The sequence below is a fragment of the Rhinolophus ferrumequinum genome, chromosome 10, assembly GCF_004115265.2.
Source record: "Rhinolophus ferrumequinum isolate MPI-CBG mRhiFer1 chromosome 10, mRhiFer1_v1.p, whole genome shotgun sequence".
Taxonomy (NCBI): domain Eukaryota; kingdom Metazoa; phylum Chordata; class Mammalia; order Chiroptera; family Rhinolophidae; genus Rhinolophus; species Rhinolophus ferrumequinum.
In genome coordinates this window covers 5599624-5620918 of record NC_046293.1, presented here as the reverse complement: position 1 = coordinate 5620918, position 21295 = coordinate 5599624, and the positions used below count along the sequence as shown (strand labels likewise).

Here is a 21295-nt window from a genome sequence, read left to right as displayed (position 1 = left end):
CCCTGCCGAGTCCCGGCTTCCCCGGCCCGCCTGTCCTCCTAGCTCCCGGCGCAGGGGCTGGACCATCAGCAGCCCTCAGGCCAGCAGGTATGGAGCGCACTCTGTGCCTCCCTGCAGCCTCTGTGGGTTTATAATCACATTTTCCCCATTTAACAGATGAGAAAACTGAGGCTCCAAGCGGCTAAGAAACTTGAAAGTCACACAACTGAGAAGGGGCAGTCAGTGTAAGTTACTGAACCTAGGCTTGCCTGTTGCCACTGCCCGGAATATATTTATAACCTCTCTCCTCAGCTGAGACTGGTGCCCAGGTCACTGAGAAAATGGAGACCCTCCATGCCAGCCCCAGGAACTGTCTGGCACTTAGTACGTCCCCCATAATTATCCTTTGAATGAATGAATCAAAAGACAATTCCCACCAGGACCAGGCTGACCCCACACCCCCTCCACTTGTCAAGATAGTGCTTCAAGCCAATACTGGTCCAGCAATTCTACCCTTCTGTCTTCTCCCCATCACTGTCAGCCATCCACGAGCTGTTACTCATCTTAAAACTAAAACAAGTAAACAAAACCCCTCTTAGGACCCCTGTGCCCCGTCCTGCTACTGCTGCCTCACTTTTCTTCTTCCCTTTATGCAAAAGTCCTGCCAGAGTTGTCTCTCCACCCAGTCTGCAAGGTCTCTCCTCCCATTCTGCCTTAAACCGTCTCCAGTCCAGCTGTGGCCCCTTCCTCCCCACTAACCTGCTAAATCTGTTATTTGGGTCCCCAGTGACGTCCATGTTACTAGGTCTGTGCCGAGTCTGCATCCTGCTCTTCCTGGTCCCTCCAGCTGCCGGCTCCCTCTTCTCTGAAAAACCTTCCCAGACACCACACTGGTCCATTCTCCTCCTCCCTGGCCACCCCACATTCTCCTTTGCAGACCCCCTCTCCTCCCCAGCCTCTATAGTTGCGATGGCCCCATGCTCAGCTCTTGATCTGCTCCTTTCCTCACTCTTCACCCTGATGCTGTCACGCTGTCCCGTGGCTTTGGAAAGCACACTTCTCACTCCACGCCTGGTCCAAGCCACCAGACTCTCCCCAGGCTGAGTCCTCCTCTCACTGGTATTCCTGCCTCCCCCACACCCCGTCCAAACAGCACCAGAGGAATGACAGGTAGTAGAACCAGGCCGGATCACATCTCTCCCCTGCCTGCCTCTGACTCCATCCCTTTCTTCTGTGTGGGGGACCCTGCCCAGCCACACGGGTCTCCTTGCTGGCGCTCACCCCCTCCAGGGCCTTTCCTCTCACCACTCCTTTGCCTGGAACGGCCTTGCCCAGATACTTACACAGCTCTCTCACCTCCTTCAGGTTCAAGCTTCAATGTCAGCTTCCCCAGTCTCCCTATTTCAAACTGGACAAGCCCATCCTGCCTTCCCTCCTTGATTTCCCCCCATACACTTATCACCATGGGACATGCTTTATGTTTCACATATGCATTTATTTTATTGCCAATCCCCTGCACTAGAATGCGAACTCCACAGGGCAGGGGTTCCTGCTGACTTATTCACTGCTGTGTCTCCCTCCTGGAACAGCGCCTAAAACAGAGTAACTGGGCACTCAACAAACGTATGTGGAATGAATAAACCTGTGTCCTTTCAGTGCCGGTAATATTCCCAATCCTTTTTCTTTCTATTGGCGTTTTCATTCCAATAAATGCATTTTAAAAGGAAACTGTATTACTGCCCTAGATAGGACACCAATACTATTTCCCTAGAACTGGAGGCAACAGTAAAAATTAGAATAAAACAGTGTTCTAAAGCTCTGGGAAGCCCACTGCCTGTGTGAGGGCTGAGCTCCCCGCTGCCCTTAACCTTGTTATAAAGTGAGATCCACAGGTGGTATAGAGAAGTATTCAAGGCAGGCCAGCACCTAGTGAAGAGTTGCCCCTGGACCTAAGCAGAGGGACTAAAAGAGAATTGAGAAGGAAGTGGTTGCTTTCTGGGAACCATCTCTTGGGCTTAATCACACAAGCTCCTCCTGGCTTTCCAGGCAAGAAACGGCCTCCTAGCAGCTTAGTAATCTCACAACAACCCTCTGAGGTTGTGCTGTCATCACCCCCATTTTACAGATGAGGAAACTGAAACCAAGATGGGGACCTGCCCAAGATCACAGAGCATGTTAAGATGAGCAGAGATTAGAATTTGAGTTTACCTCACCCCAAGCCTGCAGTGAACTCTAAGAACGAATTCCTTCTAGCCTGACCTGGCCTGGCTGTTGGGGAAACTTGGGGGGAGGGCGTGGAGGAAGAGGGCATGCTCTGGCCTCAGTTTACCCATCCATAAAGTGTTGCTGGGGACACAGAACCTGGCCACCTTAGGTCTTTTGTAGACACCGGGAAGGAGATATGTCCTCTTTCTCCTGCATGGGCTCCGGGTGTTCACTCTTTCTTCTGGACCAGGAGTGGGGAGTGTGTAGACTAGAGCTCCACGGGGTCACCACCACGGGAGGGAAGGGTCCGCTTCAGAACAGAGCTGTGAGACACACGCTGGGGCAGTGGGCCTCCCGGAGCCTCTGTGCCCACTGGGCTGCCTGATCGGCCCTTGGGTGCCCCCATGATACACTTTGGTTTAACCAGATGGGCTAGATTCTTTTTTCCTTGTACATAGAAAAACACTCATTGATACACTTCTCAACTTCTGGCACTTTCTGTTCCACTCATAAGCAAGCTGGAGCCTCTCCCATCTTAGTAGTAAAGAGAACAGGGAAATGCAACACACGCGCACGCAAACACACACACACAAACACACACACACACACACACACACACACACACACACACACACACACCGTGATCTCCTCCAATTCTCTTCCCTTCAGCGAGGAGTCCCAAAAAGGCACCTCCATTTGCTGTTTCTCATCCTTCCCTTCCTAGTCCCCCTTATCCATTCTCATCTGCTTTCTGTCCCCTACTGAAGATGGGGGCTCTTCTCACAGTTGCCGCCTGGGGCCAAATCCTGTCAATATAGAATTAACAATAACAGTATTGTTAACTTTTGTAACAAAACCACAGAGTGAAGAATTTACTGTAACCTTCTGACCTTAAAAATAAAGGAGTATTTCCAGCTTTGTTTCTGACAAGAGTGACCCCAAAGCCACAGTAACTTCAGCGCCCTCCCGCACCCCACCCCCAACCCCCACCTGGTCTCATGGGCATCCCAGTGCCCAGATTTGGTCTCTAAAACCTTCTCCACTAAAGGAGACCAGGATTCCTTGGAGCATATAAAGAAAATTAGAATGGTCTCTAATGCCCTGTTGTGGCCAGGAAATAAGGCCACCCTCAGGAATCTTAGCAAAGAAGAGGCAATGGAATAATCAACAGTTTTCCCCGGGTGGCCGTTTGGCTCAGTTGGTTAGAGCGCAGTGCTCATAACACCAAGGTCACCGGTTCAATTCCCCCATGGGCCAGTGAGCTGTGCCCTCCACAACTAGAGTGAAAACGACTTGACTTGGAGATGATGGGTCCTTGAAAAACACACTGTTCCCCAATATTCCCCAATAAAAATGTAAAAAAAAAAAAGTTTTCCCTGATGCTAGCCAGGCTGTATAATATGAGCATCAAAAATTATTAATTGAAATAATTATAGTGACCTTGAATAAACTCACTCTGTGAAAGGTTATGGCTGTAATGAAAAAAGTTAACATAAAGCACTTAAAGAGAGTTGTAATATAAGAAAGATGATTGTCAAATGACGTGTTTGCATTTGTATCCAGCTTAACAAGTTGGGCTGTGTGTTTTGTTTCTTTTATTGATGTTAACAAATTAGAGAGGCGTGTTTGCTTTATCTGTGTAATCAGAAAAGCATAAACTCACAACTGTAGGCTGGGGCCTGTGGGGACAGGAACCACACCAAGGAAAAGGACACACTCACAGCCACCAGAGGCCACAGACACCGCTGGGTGAACGAAGCTCCTTCCGGTACACAGCACGGGGGTCACCCTCAGGCGTCCAGGAGAAGGAAGGTTCAACAGAGAATGTCCAAACTGATTAACTAGCCAAGTATCCCCCTGGGAGAGGCAGCCAAGCCCTGTGTCCCAGCCAAGGATTAGGGTCAAATATTCAGATTGAGTGACCTTAGCTTGTTTTGGGAGATTATTACAAACATGAGAGGGTATCCAAATTCCACCACCAAAGCCCGAGGGAGAAACCAAAACAAGTACAGCAAAATCCCTGAGAAGAAACAAAAGCAAGGCTGGAAGGGATGCAGAAATGAATGGCCCCTGGCCGTGACATTTTAGAAGAGTTTTAAGTATAAATGTTATGACTGGTGCTGTTCTCGGATTTAACCATAAGGAATCTGTAATTGCAGTTTAAATTATTGACAGGGAATTGACTTAATCGACGTTGGAATACTCAAGAAAAACTGGATTGCTAAGTTTCGTCTACGAGATAGAAGATCTTTAAGGAGTCCACAGAACTGTGGCTGTACCCTCTGGGAACTGAGATCTCTTTTTTCCCCCCTTCTTCTGCCTCCCCCCCGCCCCACTCCGGTTCAAGCCGTTGTTTCTCAGTCTAGTTGTGTAGGACACAGCTCCCTGGCCCGTGCTGGTCTTATGAGCCTTGCGCTCCCCCTGGCTGAGGCAGTCAGTCGCCAGTCTTTGGGGGGCTGCTCACAGCAGCTCAACGGCAGCCAGTTGGCAGCACGCAGCAGCCCAGCTCCAGGGAGAGCAGCCGTTGTTCACAATCTTAGCTGTAGAGGGCGCAGCTCACTGGCCCATGTGGGAATCGAACCGACAACCTCGGTGTTAGGAGCAGGGCGCTCCAACCACCTGGGCCACCAGGCCGGCCCTGAGATCCCTTAACAGTAACAGCTCACTCAGCAAATGCAATGGGGGGTGGAGGCGGGGTTCAGGCTGACTAACTTTGGTGGCATTTGACAGTTGACCATGAACTCTCTGTGCCCTTGGCCTCCTGCCGCTCTGACTGGTCATCCTGTGGAGGACTCTTGGTTCTCAACCCACCCTCCCTGGGTGTCCCTGGGCCCTTTTCCAGGACTCTCTCCCTTGCCGCGCATGTTGCCCAGGCGGTCTCATACGCATGTGGTCTGGCCTCCATCCCACCAAGGCCTTCCTCCAAAGCTGAGCCCTAGTCTAGCCCTCCAGGAGCTGCAGGTTCCCAGAGCTCCCGTTCGACATGGGAGTCACTGGTTCCCATTTCAACCTCTTGAAATGGTGGCATCAACCCTCTTGGGCCCTCATCTCCCCCCACCCCCTGACCCAATCAACCTCCAAGTCTTACCAATTTCACCGCCTCTATGTCTTCTCCTTTCCAGCGTGTTCAGCCAGCTGTCAATCATCACAGTCCTTTGTGAGCACTCGCAATCCTAGAAATACAAGGACCACAAGGACAAGGGCCTGGCGTGAGGAGTGTAAGCCAGCCCTTCTCAAGCTTTGCTCTGCACAGCACTCCCCGGAGGCTGGTGAAAATGCAGGTACTGATGCTACAGGTCACGGCTGGGGTCTGTGATTCTGCATTTCTAAGAGGCTCCCAGGCACTGCTGCTGCTGCTGCTGGTAACCCCAGGTCCACTCTTTGAGTAGCAGGGTCCTAGATTACACAGAGGTTTGGAGTCTTGCCATGCAGATGAGCAGAGGGCCCCGGAAGGAGGGGTAGAAGGTAAGTCTTTCTCCGGGACAAATGCAATAGACTGGTTTCTTTCATCAAGTCCTCTTGCCTGGGATGGAGCCCTTCTCCCATTCTCGGCTGGATCATAGAATTTCCCACGATGCTTAGTGAGCCTCTTGCCTCCTGAGCTTAATAGCTAAGATGCCCAAGGTTGTCACCCTATCCCTGGGGAAGAAAACAAACACCCTTGCCTCCAACCCCCTCCTCGCTCCCTGAATCTAGCCCCAGCCCCTGAAAGGGCTTTTACCTGGCTAGCTCTGTGCCCCACCCCAGCAGCTCTTGACCAGTCTCCTGTTTCTAGGATATCTGGCCCAATTTTTCTTTCTGAACTCCCCAAGGCACCCAAGGCTGAGGATGAGATCCAGCCCCTCCGAAGCCTACCTTCCCGGACCCCTCCCGTCCTCACCTACCGTGGCCCTCACTCCTGCCTTTCAGTCAAGGATTCACAGGTTCACTCCAGCCAAGAGGACTCATCCTTTCCTTCCTGCTTCTCCACTCTCCTCCTGCTGGTCCTCAGAATGTCCTCCCACTCCTTTGACTGACCTCTTAACTTCTAACAGGATTTTATGGTGTTTAAATCCATTTCATTCCTAACCAAGTTTAGGAAAAACATATTATTTTGACCATCTTATAGATAAAAAATCTGCGGCTCAGAGAAGCTGGGTCATTTTTCTCAGCTCACACAGCCAGGAAGGCATTGGGTGAGGATGAGAACTGAGCTTTTGATCTATCCTTCCCTTGGGCCATCCGAGGTAGGTTTGTTCTTTAACATTTCCTTGTGCTCAGTACTTTCATGGAGGGGCATACAAGCTGTGATGCGAGCCCAGAGGAAGCTCATCCACCAGCTGGGCGCTGGAGGGAACTCAGATCAGCTGAAGAGAGCTGATGGCGGCGAGCATCCCTTCCCGACTTGTGTTCAGTGACATCACATTGGTTGGGTGAGACTGGCCATGTGGGAGTATTTACACCAGGGAAATTGACAAATGCTACAAATCATGGCTTCCTTCCTGGAGAACACGTGGTTAAATGTTTGCCAGCACATCACTGATCTGGGGGACAGGGAGAGCCTCCTAGAGGAGATGACATCTGAACTGAACCTGGCAGGAAGGGTGGGAGGTGGACAGGTGAGCAGTGTCGCCTTCACTTGGAATATTCTACCTGCCTTCCTGCATCTCATACATGGGTGAGCGAGAGCATGTGATCTATTCTAGAAAGCAAGCGAGCAGTTTCAGTGGAGAAGATTCTGGGAATTGGGGAGGGGTTCTAGCTGGAGGACAGAGCAGGAGACCCAGAAGAAATAGTTGCAACCCAGGAGAAACAGTTTAGAGTTTCTCCTGAACACACCTGGGGGCCAATGGTGGTTTACATGCAGGGGAGGGACACAGATGGATGTTTGGGGGGAAGACCTGCTGGTAGCAGTGGGAAAGAGTAGAAGGTGGCTGAGAAGGTCTGATGAGGAAACCAGAGACAACCCAGGGAAGAGATGCTGAGGGCAGCTCTAAGACAACGGCCTGGGTGTCTGGGGGCAAACTGGCCGGCTGTAATCTCCGCAAAACCTGGTGACTGATGGGTGCTGCCGGGTGGGGAGAGGAAGTATCTAAAAGGAAGCATAGATTTCTGGCTTGAGCACCTGGATGCCAATCCCTTGAGATAGAAAGCCTGGGCTGTGGATTGGTTTTGTGGGGAAAGATGGCGAATTCAAGTTGGACATTTGTTTGAGGTACCTGTGAGACGTCCAGGTGGAAGATCAAAAGCAGATGGACATTGGAGCTAGAGCACCAAGGACAGTATCTGGGCTGTAGATACATAGTTGGAGGTCATTGCCTCATAGTGATGGACACCTGAACAGAGCCCCGAGGGGCATCAGGTTGAAAAGTGTGTCAGGAGAGTCACCAGGTATTCATCAACAGGGTGGGTTTTTTTCTCTTAAAAAAAAAATTGAGAACTCCCACTTTCCAGTCCAGCACGTGAAGAACTTGGAAATCATCACTCCCATCTTGTTGTGAGTAATCACCCACGAGAAAAAAGCTTAGTAAGCTGAAAGTCAACAATTCTTCTCAGATGCATCAGAGAACGGAGGTCACAGGACAAACCAGTGGCCCCAAAAGTGGAGACAGACAGAGAATCACAACCGCCCAGGAGCAGAAGAAGGAACCAGCTCTGGTGTAGACCCTTAAACTTCAGTTGACAAATGCTGGAGGCTCCGTGTAGACTAGCTTGAGAGTTAAAAACTTAAGGGGATCCACACACTTTCATGCCGTGCTTTGAGCAGGGAGAGGAGAAAACCAACCATGTTGAAATACATTATCAAGAGCTTTCCCTTCTTCTGTCTGTTCTCTGTAATGTAGAGGAAGTAAACATTTTACTCTACCCTCTTAGGGTTTCCAGCTGGGACTGACATAAAACAGATTAACAGCAGAAAAGCATACAAACTTTATGTACATGTCTATGGGAGCCCTCACAACAAAATGGAGACCTGAAGAAGGGAGAGGCCCGAGTGTGCATTAGGTTGAAGAAATAGTAGCAATTGTGGAAAATAAAATACGTGGAGGGACTAGAGGAAGATAAGAGAAAGAGTTACTTTAACAAGGTGCAGAAGTCTCTGGGCTCTACCTCCTGGTTTCCAGAGATAAGAATTTTCTTCTTCCTGGTACAGAGAGGGCACATTTCACATGGGAGTTTTAGCTCCCACTTGCAGAAAGAAAAAACAAGGTCAGAGAGCCCTTTCTTGTATCTGTTGTTTTAAAAGTGCCTTTAACTCAAAATAACCAATATGCCAAAGTGACATGTTTTGGGGCAGGGAAGAGGGCTGTCCTGAACCCTAAGGGCAATGACTTGACCAGAGCTTTAACCCACCTGGGTGTTGGAGGAGGTCATTGAGAGGACGTGACTACTAGCTGACCCCTGAGCCAGCCCTGGACAACTGAAGGTTCCTCACCGTCTCCCATTTTGGGAACGTGCATTCTGCTTGCCTTCCCTGAGCTATCAGCTGTCCAAGAACTATGTCCTTGACACAGTGGGGTGTGGTTGAGACCGCCTGAATGGTGTATGTGACAAAAACCAGTTATACCTTCTACATAAACTTTTAAGATGCTGTTGGGTGGTTAGAAATGGACTCATCAGGTGGCCGCCCGAGACAAGCCTCATAAATAAGTTCGCTTGCTCATTAAACCTGCCACCTTACCCATCTGGAGTGGTCTGCCACTTATTCAGTCTCTCCTTGCCTTCCGTATATGGGGGCTGTTTTCAGATTTCACCTGGGAAGCCCCTAGGATTTCTAACCAACACTGGCGAGCCCAAGAAATGGGCCTCGGGAAAGAGGCATCTGCAGGGGAAATCCGAAGTCTGTCATCAAGCTCCATATGGGAAGGGCTGGCTCGCATGTTAGATGCTTGTGGCCTGCTACATGAGTCTGGGGACACCCCCAAAACACCAGCTGGTTTAAGGCACTCATTTGAGGGACTGCGCATAGCACAGGGCAGCAGAGGGAAAAGTGGCTGCCACTGTGGGCTGGCCTCTACCATGTGGGTTGGGGCTGAGCACCAATGAGCAACCAGAAGCTGAAGCTCCAATTAGAAAGTTGGAAGAAGAGCTGAGGTTAGAGAAGGACATGCGGTTGTCTACCACTCTGCCAGCTTCGGGCTGGCAGACAAGGTCGAGGAGCAAGATAATACATTAGAGACCTTAACGCATCCTTTTGCAAAACTAGGAGGGCCCAAGCCGCTGCCGATTGAGGTCTGAGTGCTTGTGACAAAGCCTGGTTAGGACTCTAAGAGGTAGACCCCCTAGTGAGAAGAGCAAAGGGAGGATGTGCTTGAGGGCCCATGCCATCCACCCCTAATACAAAGGAAAAATTTAAATAGCAATTACCCTCAACTTCTGATAATAGAGAAAATATATCCCAAAACTCCCAGGAGAAAACTTGCATTCTTTCTCTGTTCCCTTGAAGTTGTAAATCTTATGTCTTGGAAATGTAAACACCCAGGAGATAAGTCAAACACTACCCACAGAGACTGAAATAAAAAAAAAAAGGAGGGAGAAAGACTTTTAAAAATACAGACTGCTATAGAAGTTCCCTGTCCAAAATCTAGCCTACAGCCTCCATAAAACTATCTGTCAGGGGGAAATGCAAATCTTACAAGGCTTCTCCACAAATATTAGTAAATAGCTTTAGCCACGTGAGTGGGTACCAGTTTCATGTTCAAAGTTTTGGAATAAAAGCTATGGGGTTTCTTTTGTGTCCGTCTGTATGCATATGTATGTTTGTGGATATATGTTATGTATATGTGATGTTTTTCTACCTCCGGAGGGTAGTGCCAAAATTATTTTTGTAAAAGAGCTCTCTACAATTGGCTTTAAGAAAAAATAAGCTTTAATATCAATAATGTACTTATGTGAAACTGGAGCTGAATGTTCTTCCACCTGCTAAATGATCCAAGTTTTCTAGGACTATTGGTCTGTTCTTGATAAGATTGTGAAAGCTTTTTCTTTACCTTTTAAATTATCTGCCTAGAAAACAAAGATTCTGTGTTTTATCAAAATAATGTCCTGAGAGAGGCCGGTTGACTCAGTGGTTAAAGCACAGTGCTTATACACCAAGGTCGCTGGTTCGATTCCCACATGGCCCAGTGAGCTGCACCCCCCACAACTAGATTGAAAAAAACAACGACTTGACGTGGAGCTGATGAGTCCTGGAAAAACACACTGTTCCCCAATTTAAAAAAATAATAATAATTTTCTGTGCTTCATGTTATCTTTATCAGGTCTCTGATTACTTAAGAAAACTGAATCTTCTCTACTAAACGAGCCAAGTTTTTTTTTTTTTCATTTTGTAATGGCTGTGTAACTTCCTGTATTTGCTTTTCTACAGCAGGCCCACTCATGCCCAACAAAGAAATCAATCTAGGATGACGTCATAACAATGGCGGTGTGAGGTGAGCCTCTTGAAATCTCTCCTGGAATTTACAAGAAATTGAACAACTATAACTCCACAAAGGACTCCCTGCACAGCAGACAGGCAAGATGAAGAGGCTCACTACTGAATTCACCTAAAGGTGGGCAAATTGCTTGAGCAGGGAAGGAGGGAAGGGAGAACTGCGGAGACGGAGCCGCGGGGCGCAGGACGCAGATCTGGCTCAGTGCTCTGAGCTCGCTGCATCCCGGAACTACCGCAGCTGCGGGAGAGGGAAGAACTCGGACTGCTAGGGCTCTGCTTATGGCCCACAGGGCTGAGGGGGCAGCATATAACACAGCTGAACCCAACGCTCACGGCAGAGACCTCGGAGCAAAGACTGAGGGAAGAAGGCTGAAAACGGTGGTTTAAGCCCTCACTGCTGAGCAGAGAACGGAAGCCTTAGGCACTGAGACTAGCTGGCCCCTCCCTACTCTCCCAGAGCTCGCCCCGCCCCCACCTGCCCGGTGCTAGAAGTGGAACAGTAGCAGTGTCAGATCAAAAGAACAGAATATTTGCTGTTCTGAGAACTGTGGACCGCAGACACAGATTCGCAGCCCAACTAGTTCTGGCAAAGGGGAGGGAGCTGTGGAAGCAGGACCTGCTGTGGTGGTGGTCGCCGCCATTGCTCTGGGCCACCTCTCACAACTCACCCTGCCCCTGGCCCCACGTATCTGGGCAGATCCCTGCAGGAGTAAACAGAACTGCTGAAACACACGGGCTCTGAATCTGGTGCAGGAAGAGCTTTGGAACTTCAGAAGCTCTCCGCATCCCCACAGGGATGTGGCACCCTATGACCCAGGTGCACTGTTAACAGAGGAGAAGCCAGCCTTCCAGGTAATCCCCCCACTGTGTGAGAAGCAGGAATAGTGCAGAGAAAACATAACACTACAGTGTGAGAGAGAATAAAACACTCTACCTACACCTACTGGAAAACAAAAGAAAGACCTCTTTCTATCAACGTGTTGTAGAACTCACTCCTGTAGATGTCTAGGAAGAGAAATAATAAATCATTAATTACATGAATAACCAAAGTAACAAGATGGCTCAGAAAGAAAATGAAAAGTCTCCAGAAAATGAACTTAAAGACATGGAAATATGTGACTTAAATGACAGAAAATTCAAGATTGCAGTTCTTAAAAAACTCAACGAGATGCAAGAAAACACAGACAGGCAGTTTAATGAACTCAGAAACACAATCAAAGAACAAAATGAACATTTTACCAAAGAGACTGAAATTTTTAAAAGGAATCAAATAGAATTTCTGGAGATTAAGAACTCAATAAAAGAAATGAAGAATGAAATAGCCAGCCATCCGTCCCACACAACGAGGATTGTGGTGAGCGAGGAGGGCGGCGCAGGGTTAAGAAAAGACGGTAGCCCTGAATAGAGTTTAAGCTGGGCCAAGGGATGTGCAGCCTCAAGGAATGGGCTGGGTGCCTAATCAGGCCTGTGCATTAGCTTTTATTAGTTAGGTGGGGGAAGTAAAGGAGATAAAGCTTGTCAATCTCAAGATCTGTGAATTCCATACATTATAATAGGAAACTGATTCAAGCCAGTCACCCTTGCCTGCAGGCAGCTGAACCATAAGTCTCAACTTCCCCAAGGGACAAAACCTACATGCATATGAATAGATGGAGAGCACCTCATTGAATCACTTCCTTTGCAGGTTTCGGGAAGGAATGAAGCCACAGAGGCTGAGGCTTTCCTTAGCCTGAGGAAGGTGGGGGGCTGTGCCCACCTCTGTGAACCCCGTGGGTTCTCCTGTTGGTCCCCACGACTGCACCTGGCTTGAGTTGTCCTCCTTCCCCTCCGTGGGGAATCTTACTCGTCATTGGCTGACCAGCCATATTTTTGGGGCCAAACAGGGAGACATAAGGTGCAAGCACAAAGGTGAAGCAAAGTCCCTGAAAGGATCCGTCTCACAGACTCTCCTTTCTTTAGGGTCAGGTACAAGGAGACAGACGGGTAGGCTGCTGTGTGGCAACAGCCAGCTTAGGTAGTAGAGTTGACCAGATGGAGGAAAGAATCAGAGACATCGAAGATAGAAATCTGGAAATGACATGGATGGAAGAAAAAAGAGACTTGAGACTTAAAAGAAATGAAAGAACTCTACAAGAACTTTCTGACTCCATCAGAAAGAGCAATATAAGAATAATGGGCATACCAGAAGGAGAAAAAAGAGAAAAGGGAACAGAGAGTATATTCAAACAAATAGTCAAATAGAACTTCCCAAACTTGTGGAAAGAACTGGATCTTCGAGTCCAAGAAGCAAACAGAACACCTAATTACCCCAACCGCAACAGGCCTTCTCCAAGGCACATTGTATTGAAGCTGTCAAAAATCAATGACAAAGAAAGAATCCTCAAGGCAGCCAGGGAAAAGAGGACCGTAACCAACAAAGGAAAACCCATCAGATTAACATCAGATTTTTCGTATATCTATTTGCCATTTGTATGTCCTCTTTGGAGAAATGTCTCTTTAGGTCCTCTGCCCATTTTTCAATTGGGTCGTTTGTTTTTTTGTTGTTGAGTTTCATGAGTTCCTTGTATATTTTGGATATTAGCCCCTTATCAGAGGCACTGTTTGCAAAAATCTTCTCCCATTCAATTGCTTGCCTCTTTATTTTGTCGATGGTTTCTTTTGCTGTGCAGAAGCTTTTACGTTTCATATAGTCCCATTCGTTTATTTTAGCTTTTACTTCCACTGCCTTTGGAGTCAAATTCATAAAATGCTCTTTGAACCCAAGGTCCATAAGTTTAGTACCTATGTTTTCTTCTATGCAGTTTATTGTGTCAGGTCTTATGCTTAAGTCTTTGATACATTTTGAATTAATTTTGGTACATGGTGACAGCAGTCCAGTTTCATCAGAGAAATGCAAATAAAAACCACAATGAGATATCACCTCACCCCAGTCAGAATGACTATCATCAATAAGACAAATAGTAACAAGTGTTGGAGAGGCTGTGGAGAAAAAGGAACCCTCATACACTGTTGGTGGGAAGGCAGACTGGTGCAGCCATTATGGAAGGTAGTGTGGAGGTGCCTCAAAAAATTATGAATAGAATTACCATATGACCCAGCAATCCCTCTCCTGGCTATCTACCCAAAATATCTGAAAACATCTACACATAAAGACACGTGTGCTCCAATGTTCATTGCAGCTTTGTTTACGGTGGCCAAAACATGGAAACAACCAAAATGTCCTTCGATAGATGAATGGATAAAGAAGTTGTGGTATAGATGCACAATGGAGTACTATTCAGCGGTAAGCAAAGATGATATAGGAACATTTGTGACAACATGGATGGATCTTGAGAGTATAATGCTAAGCGAAATAAGTCAGACAGAAAAAGCAGAGAACCATATGATTTCACTGATATGTGGTATATAAACCAAAAACAACAAAAGAACAAGACAAACAAATGAGAAACAAGAACTCATAGACACAGACAACAGTTTAGTGGTTACCAGAGGGTAAGGGGGTGGAGGGTGGGAGATGAGGGTAAGGGAGATCAAATATATGGTGATGGAAGGAGAACTGACTCCAGGTGGTGAACACACAATGGGATTTATAGATGATATAGTACAGAATTGTACACCCGAAATCTATGTAATTTTACTAACAATTGTCACCCCAATAAATTAAAAAAAAAAAAAATTTGTCGGCAGAAACTCTACAAGCCAGGAGGGAGTAGAATCAAATATTCAAACTATTAAAAGAGAAAAATTATGAGCCAAAAATAATATATCCAGCAAAGATATCCTTTAGATATGAAGGAGGAATAAAGACCTTTCCAGACATACAGAAGCTGAGGGAATTTTCTAACACATGACCTGCACTACAAGAAATATTGAAGGAGGCTTTGACCAGCATAAATAGGGATAATTTGTGACCACCAAAACATAAAAGGGGGGAGAGTAAAGGCCTGAACCAGAATATGGGAATGAAAAAAGTAAACATGCTGAAGAAAATGGAATATGAAACTTTCTTTTACATAAACTTAATGGTAACCACTCAAAAAAAATCCAGAACTGAAATATATAATGTAATAAAAAAAGAAACAGAGGGGAAAATCATAGACTACTACCACACAAAAATAATAGACAACAACAAAAAGACAAAGAAACCATGGAGACACAGTCCTACCAGAAAACTAAAGATAGAATGATAGGAAATCCTCACATATCAATAATCACCCTAAATGTAAATGGACTGAACTCAGCAGTAAAAAGGCACAGAGTAGCAGATTGGATCAAAACACTAAACCCAACCATATGCTGCCTCTAAGAGACACATCTCAGCTACAAGGACAAGCATAGACTCAAAGTGAAAGGTGGAAACTGACACTCCAAGCAAATGGTACCCAGAGAAAATCAGGTATATCCATACTGATATCAGGTGAAACAGACTTCAGGATAAAAAAGGTAACAAGAGACAAAGATGGACATTATAATGATAAAGGGGACTATACAACAAGAAGACATAACAGTCATCAATATTTATGCCCCCAATTAGGGAGCACAGAAATATATCAAGCACCTACTAACAGAACTAAAGGGAGAAATTGACCAAAACATAATTATAGAGGGGACTAAAATACATCATTGACAGCTATGCATAGATCGTCCAAACAGAAAATAAATAAATAGCAGCCCTAAATGACACATTATATGAAATAGACATAATTGACATTTATAGAGCACTTCATCCTAAAACATCAGACTATACATTTTTTTCTAATGTACATGGAACATTCTCAAGGATAGATCATATATTGGGACATAAAACTAGCCTCAGCAAATCTAAGAAGATTGAAATCATACCAAGCATATTCTCTGATCACAAGGCTTTGAAATTGGATATCAACTGCAAAAAGAAAACAAGAAAAACCACAAATATGGAGATTAAACAACATACTTTTAAAGAACATCGGGTCAAAGAATAAATAAGAGGAGAGATCAAAAGATACATAGAAACAAATGAGAATGAAAATATATCCTACCAAAATTTTGGGGATGCAGCGAAAGTAGTTTTAATAGGGAAATTTATATCATTACAGGCCTATCTCAAGAAACAAGAAAAATCTCAGATAAATAACTTCATGTCACACCCTTAAAGAACTAGGAAAAGAAGAACAAATGAAATCCAAGGTCAGCAGAAGAAAGGAAATAATAAAAATCAGAGCAGAACTAAATGAAATAGAGAACAAAAAGACAATAGAAAAAAATTAATGTGACAAAGAGCTGGTTCTTTGAAAAGATTAATAAAATTGACAAATCCTTGGCTAGACTCACTAAGATAAAAAGAGAAAAGACACTAATAAACAAAATCAGAAATGAAAAAGGGGAAGTTACCACGGATGCCACAGAAATACAAAGGATCATCCAAGAATACTATTGAAGGACTATATGCCCCAAATTCAATAACCTAGAAGAAATGGACAAGTTCTTAGAAACATATAGCCTTCCTAGGCTGAATCCTGAAGAATTGGAAAATCTAAATAGACCTATCATCAGTAAGGAAATTGAATCAGTCATCTGAAACCTTCCCAAAAGCAAAAGTCTGGGACCAGATGGCTTCACTAGTGAATTCTACCAAACCTTCAAAGAGGATCTAATACCTGTCCTACTCAAACTCTTCCAAAAAATTGAAGAAGAGACAATATTCCCTAACTCATTTTATGAGGCCAACATTACCCTGATACCAAAACCTGGTAAGGATAACACAAAAAAAGAAGACTACAGACCAATATCTCTGATGAATACACATGCAAAAATCCTAAACAAAATTCTAGCAAATAGAATGCAACAATGCATTAGAAAGATTATTCATCACAATCAAGTGGGGTTCATCCCCGGGGCACAAGGATGGTTCAACATCCGCAAATCCATCAATGTGATACATCACGTAAACAAAATACAGGACAAAAATCATATGATTATATCAATTGATGCAGAAAAAGCATTTGACAAGATACAACATCCATTTATGATTAAAACACTTAATAAATAGGTATAGAAGGAAAATACTTAACATAAAAAAGACCATATATGACAAACCTTCAACTAATATCATAATTAACGGTGAAAAACTGAAACCCTTTGCTCTACATTCAGGAACACGACAGGGCTGTCCTCTATCACCTCTGCTTTTCAATATAGTGTTGGAAGTCCTCGCCAGAGCAATCAGGCAAGAGAAAGAAATAAAAGGCATCCAAATTGGGAATGAAGAAGTTAAACTGTCACTCTTTGCAGATGACTTGATACTATATATAGAAAACCCTAAAGACTCCACTAAAAAGCTATTAGAAACAATAAATGAATACAGTAAAGTTGCCAGCTACAAAATCAACATACAAAAGTCCATTGCATTCCTATATACTAACAATGAAATCTCAGAAAAAGAAACAAAAAAAATTCCTTTTGCAATTGCAACAAAAAGAATAAAATACCTAGGAATAAACTTAACCAAGGATGTGAAAGACCTATATGCTGAAAACTATAAGACAGTTTTAAAAGAAATTGAAGAAGACACAAAGAAATGGAAAGATATTCCGTGCTCATGGAATGGAAGAATCAACATAGTTAAAATGGCCATATTACCCAAAGCAATATACAGATTTAATGCAATCCCCATCAAAATCCTAATGGCATTTTTTAAAGAAATAAAACAAAAAATCATCAGATTTGTATGGAACCACAAAAGACCCCGAATAGCCAAAACAATCTTACAAGAAAAGAACAACGCTGGAGGTGTCACACTCCCTAACTTTCGCGTGTACTACAGGGCAACAATAATCTAAACAGCATGATATTGGCAGAAAAACAGACACGTAGACCAATGGAATAGAATTAAGAACCCAGAAATGAACCCACATATATATGGAGAGATAATTGTTGACAAAGAAGCAAAAAACATACAATGGAGAAGAGACAGCGTCTTCAATAAATGGTGCTGGGAGAATTGGAAAACCACGTGCAAAAGAATGAAACTGGACTGTTATCTGTCACCATGTACCAAAATTAATTCAAAATGTATCAAAGACCTAAGCATAAGATCTGACACAATAAACTGCATAGAAGAAAACATAGGTACTAAACTTATGGACCGTGGGTTCAAAGAGCATTTCATGAATTTGACTCCAAAGGCAAGGGAAGTAAAAGCTAAAATAAATGAATGGGACTAAATCAAACTTAAAAGCTTCTGCACAACAAAAGAAACCATCAACAAAATAAAGAGGCAACCAACCAAATGGGAAAAGATTTTTGCAAACAGCGACTCCAATAAGGGGCTAATATTTAAAATACATAAGGAACTCATACAACTCAACGACAAAAAAACAAACGACCCAATTGAAAAATGGGCAGAGGACCTGAAGAGACATTTCTCCAAAGAGGACATGCTAAGTGAAATAAGTCAGACAGAAAAAGTAGAGAACTGTATGATTTCACTGATACGTGGTATATAAAACTGAGAACAACAAAAGAACAAGACAAACAAATGAAGGAACAAAAACTCCTAGACATAGACAATAGTTTAGGGGTTAGCAGAGGGTAAGGGAAAAGGGGGTTCTAGAAGAGGGTAAACGGGGTCTTAATATATGGTGATGGAAAGAGAACTGACTCTGGGTGGTGAACACACAATGTGATATATAGATGATGTATTACAGAACTGTACACCTGAAACCTATGTAACTTTACTAACAATTGTCACCCCAATAAACTTTAATTTAAAAAAAAAGAACAGAAATCAATCTAATTGTTGGGTTTGTGGGCAGCTGCCCTCTCTAGCTGGTCAGGATTCCCATGGTGGGTGCCACCACTCCAGGCAGAGGACCAGAAGGCCCTAAGGCAGTACATTAAGCAAGAAAAAGCGAGGACCAGTACTCGTAAGTCATCTGACACTCCCAGTACTTATCCAAAAATCCGGCCTGTAACTCACACTATCAGTAACACTGGGTATGGGTGTTCTTTTTCTGTCAATCAAACTACGAAGGCAGCCTGTCCAATTGCTGACCGGAAGGGTCCTAGAAATACCACCGTTAGGGCCATGGGTGGCTACGTGCACACTTGGGGTGGGTTCATGTGACTCACATTTGAACACCTGGGACCCCTATGTTAGGAATGGAGAAATCACTCTAAACAGAAGCAACCCAATTATACCTGAAATATGGGATGGATATCACTGGAACTCTGTAGTCATTCTATTATATTTCACAGGATGGTGATTGGTTTGGCGCTGACTTGTCACGCCACCCAGGTACTTATTGAGTAGTCCCGAATAGGACCCAATGGTCAGGTGGCACCGATTTTTGGCCGTGGGTTCCACCTTGGTGGCTGAGCCGCTGCACCCTCGGTTTTCCCTGGGCACTGGGGAGAATCTGCCCAACAGTAACAGTTATCAAACTCCGTCCAAGGCCAGATGGGCACTCTGTTTTTCACTGGTACAGTCATCTGGCCGTCTTTTCTGCTCTCTCCATTGGCCTGGAAGACGTTACTGCACACATAGAAGCCCTGACTAAGTTCTCCCAGCTAGGCTTGAACGATAGCCAACAACCCGTCCTCACTGAGCACTGAAATGTCTCTAATGAAAAAAGCTGTCCTCCAAAACACGTTGACCTTGGACATTGTCACTGCCTCACACGGGGGACCTGCGCCATTATCCAAGCAGAATGCTGTGTATTCACACCTGCTGAGTCTGCTAACATATCTTCTTTAGTAAATCACATGAGGACACAGGTGAATGACCTAAATGATCTGACCCCCAGCTAGGGGACTTCATAAACCTGTGGTTGGGATCACGGTGCTTTTGGTGGAAGAAATTATTACTTATTGTGGGAATCATTACCTTTTTTGTTTTTTAATTTTTTATTGGGGAATATTGGGGGACAGTGTGTTCTTCCAGGACCATCAGCTCCAAGTCATGTCTTTGTTTTTTCCAATCTGGTTGTGGAGGGCGCAGCTCACTGGCCCATGTGGGAATCGAACTCGCGACATTGGTTTTATGAGCACTGCGCTCTAACCAACTCAGCCACCTGGAAGCCCCGAGACTCATTGTCTTTATCACTGTACTGTTGTTATGGTCTCCGCCTCCCATGCAGCCAGGCAGCTGCCAAACAAGCTGCCTTCATACTAGTGAAACCGCTTGCTGACCACTCAGGGGACACTGCACAAGAGGGGGGGCAAATACAATAAGAGCTGGTCAAGAAGGTAAAGTGTTGGAGGAGGTGATTGAGAGGACGTGATAGCTGAGACCTGGGCCTGGGCCCCCTAGGCCATCAGAGTCGTCTCAACCCCTCCCCTGACCTTGGAACGTGCGCTCTGCTTGCCTTCCCTGAGCTAGAAGCCTCCCAAGGACCGTAGCCTTGAGACAGTGAAGTGTTGTTGACACCATCTGGATGGTACACATGTCTGAACCCAGTAAAGGCCTCTATATAAACTTGTAGGATCCTGGTAGGCAGGTGTGGAGAGCTACTTGTCATACCCGGCCAGGACAAGCCTCGTAAGTAAGTTCCCTTGCTCATTAAACCTGCCGCCTACACATCTGGAGTAGTGTGCCCCTTTCTTCACTCTCTCCTTAACCCTCCATGTACGGGGGCACTTGCAGATTTCACCTGGGAAGCTCCCCAGGTTGCAAACTGATACTGAGAAAGGGAAATTAGCCAACTGTGCCCCCTCTCACCTTCCAGTCTTACATAAGGGAAGGAAAAAAATGGCTAAGAAACTCCTCTGAGTAGGGTTCTAAGTATGCCTTTTGTTCACAGCCCACCACCACCACCACCACCACCAAAAACCATGGAGATTTAATTATAAAATTACAAAAGCTTCTCTTCCATCAACTTCCAAAATAGTAAGCACCAGGCCCAGATGGTTTCACTGGTGAATTCTACCAAACATTTGAGGAAGTAGTGACCCCAATTCTCTGCAATCTCTTCTGGAAAATGACGCAGAGGAAATATTTCTCAACATTCTACCATATTTCCCCGAAAATGACCTAACCAAAAAATAAGCTGTAGCCTGATTTTTCAGGATGCTCGTAATATAAAATAAGCCCTAACGTGTCTTTTGGAGCAAAAATTATTATAAGACCCAGCCTTATTTTCAGGGAAATTTTATATTACGAGCATCCTGAAAAATCAGGCTAGGGCTTATTTTCCGGTTAGGTCTTATTTTCGGGGAAACACAGTATGAGGCCAGCATTATTCTAACACCTAAACCAAATAAAGACATTATAAGAAAGGAAAACTATAGACCAATATCTCTCATGAACACAGATGCAAGTGCAAAAAATGAATTATACACCATGACCAAGTGGGATTTGTTCCAGGTATGTAAGGCTGGTTTGACATGAAAAAATCAGTTCCTGTAATCCATTGCATCAACAGGATACAGAAGAAAAATCATCTGATCATACGAAGAGATGCCGAGAAAGCATTCAACAGACTCCAACAGCCACTCAGCACGTTAGCATAGGGGGGGACTTCTTCAATTTGATAAAGAATATCTATTATCTGCTCAATTTTCTATAAACTTACAACTGCTCTAAAAACTAAAATCTGTTAATTTAAAAAATACTATTAAACACACACACACACACACACACATACACGCACAGTGCCAAAAAAATATATACACATTTTAAGAAAGGAAAGCTATTAAAATTGTCATACTCAATATATACTG

General features: G+C 44.8%; 1 long non-coding RNA gene across 1 annotated transcript in view; it reads right to left on the bottom strand.

Annotated features, from left to right (window-relative positions):
• Positions 1-1486: 1486 nt before the first annotated feature.
• The window catches only part of LOC117029225 (uncharacterized), a 32607-nt gene continuing 12798 nt past the window's right edge, over positions 1487-21295 (bottom strand). The window contains exons 2-3 of the long non-coding RNA XR_004424192.1: positions 5273-5357; positions 1487-1571 (exon numbers count right to left, since the gene is read on the bottom strand). This is a non-coding gene — a long non-coding RNA (uncharacterized LOC117029225). The remainder of the gene's footprint in view (positions 1572-5272; positions 5358-21295) is intronic.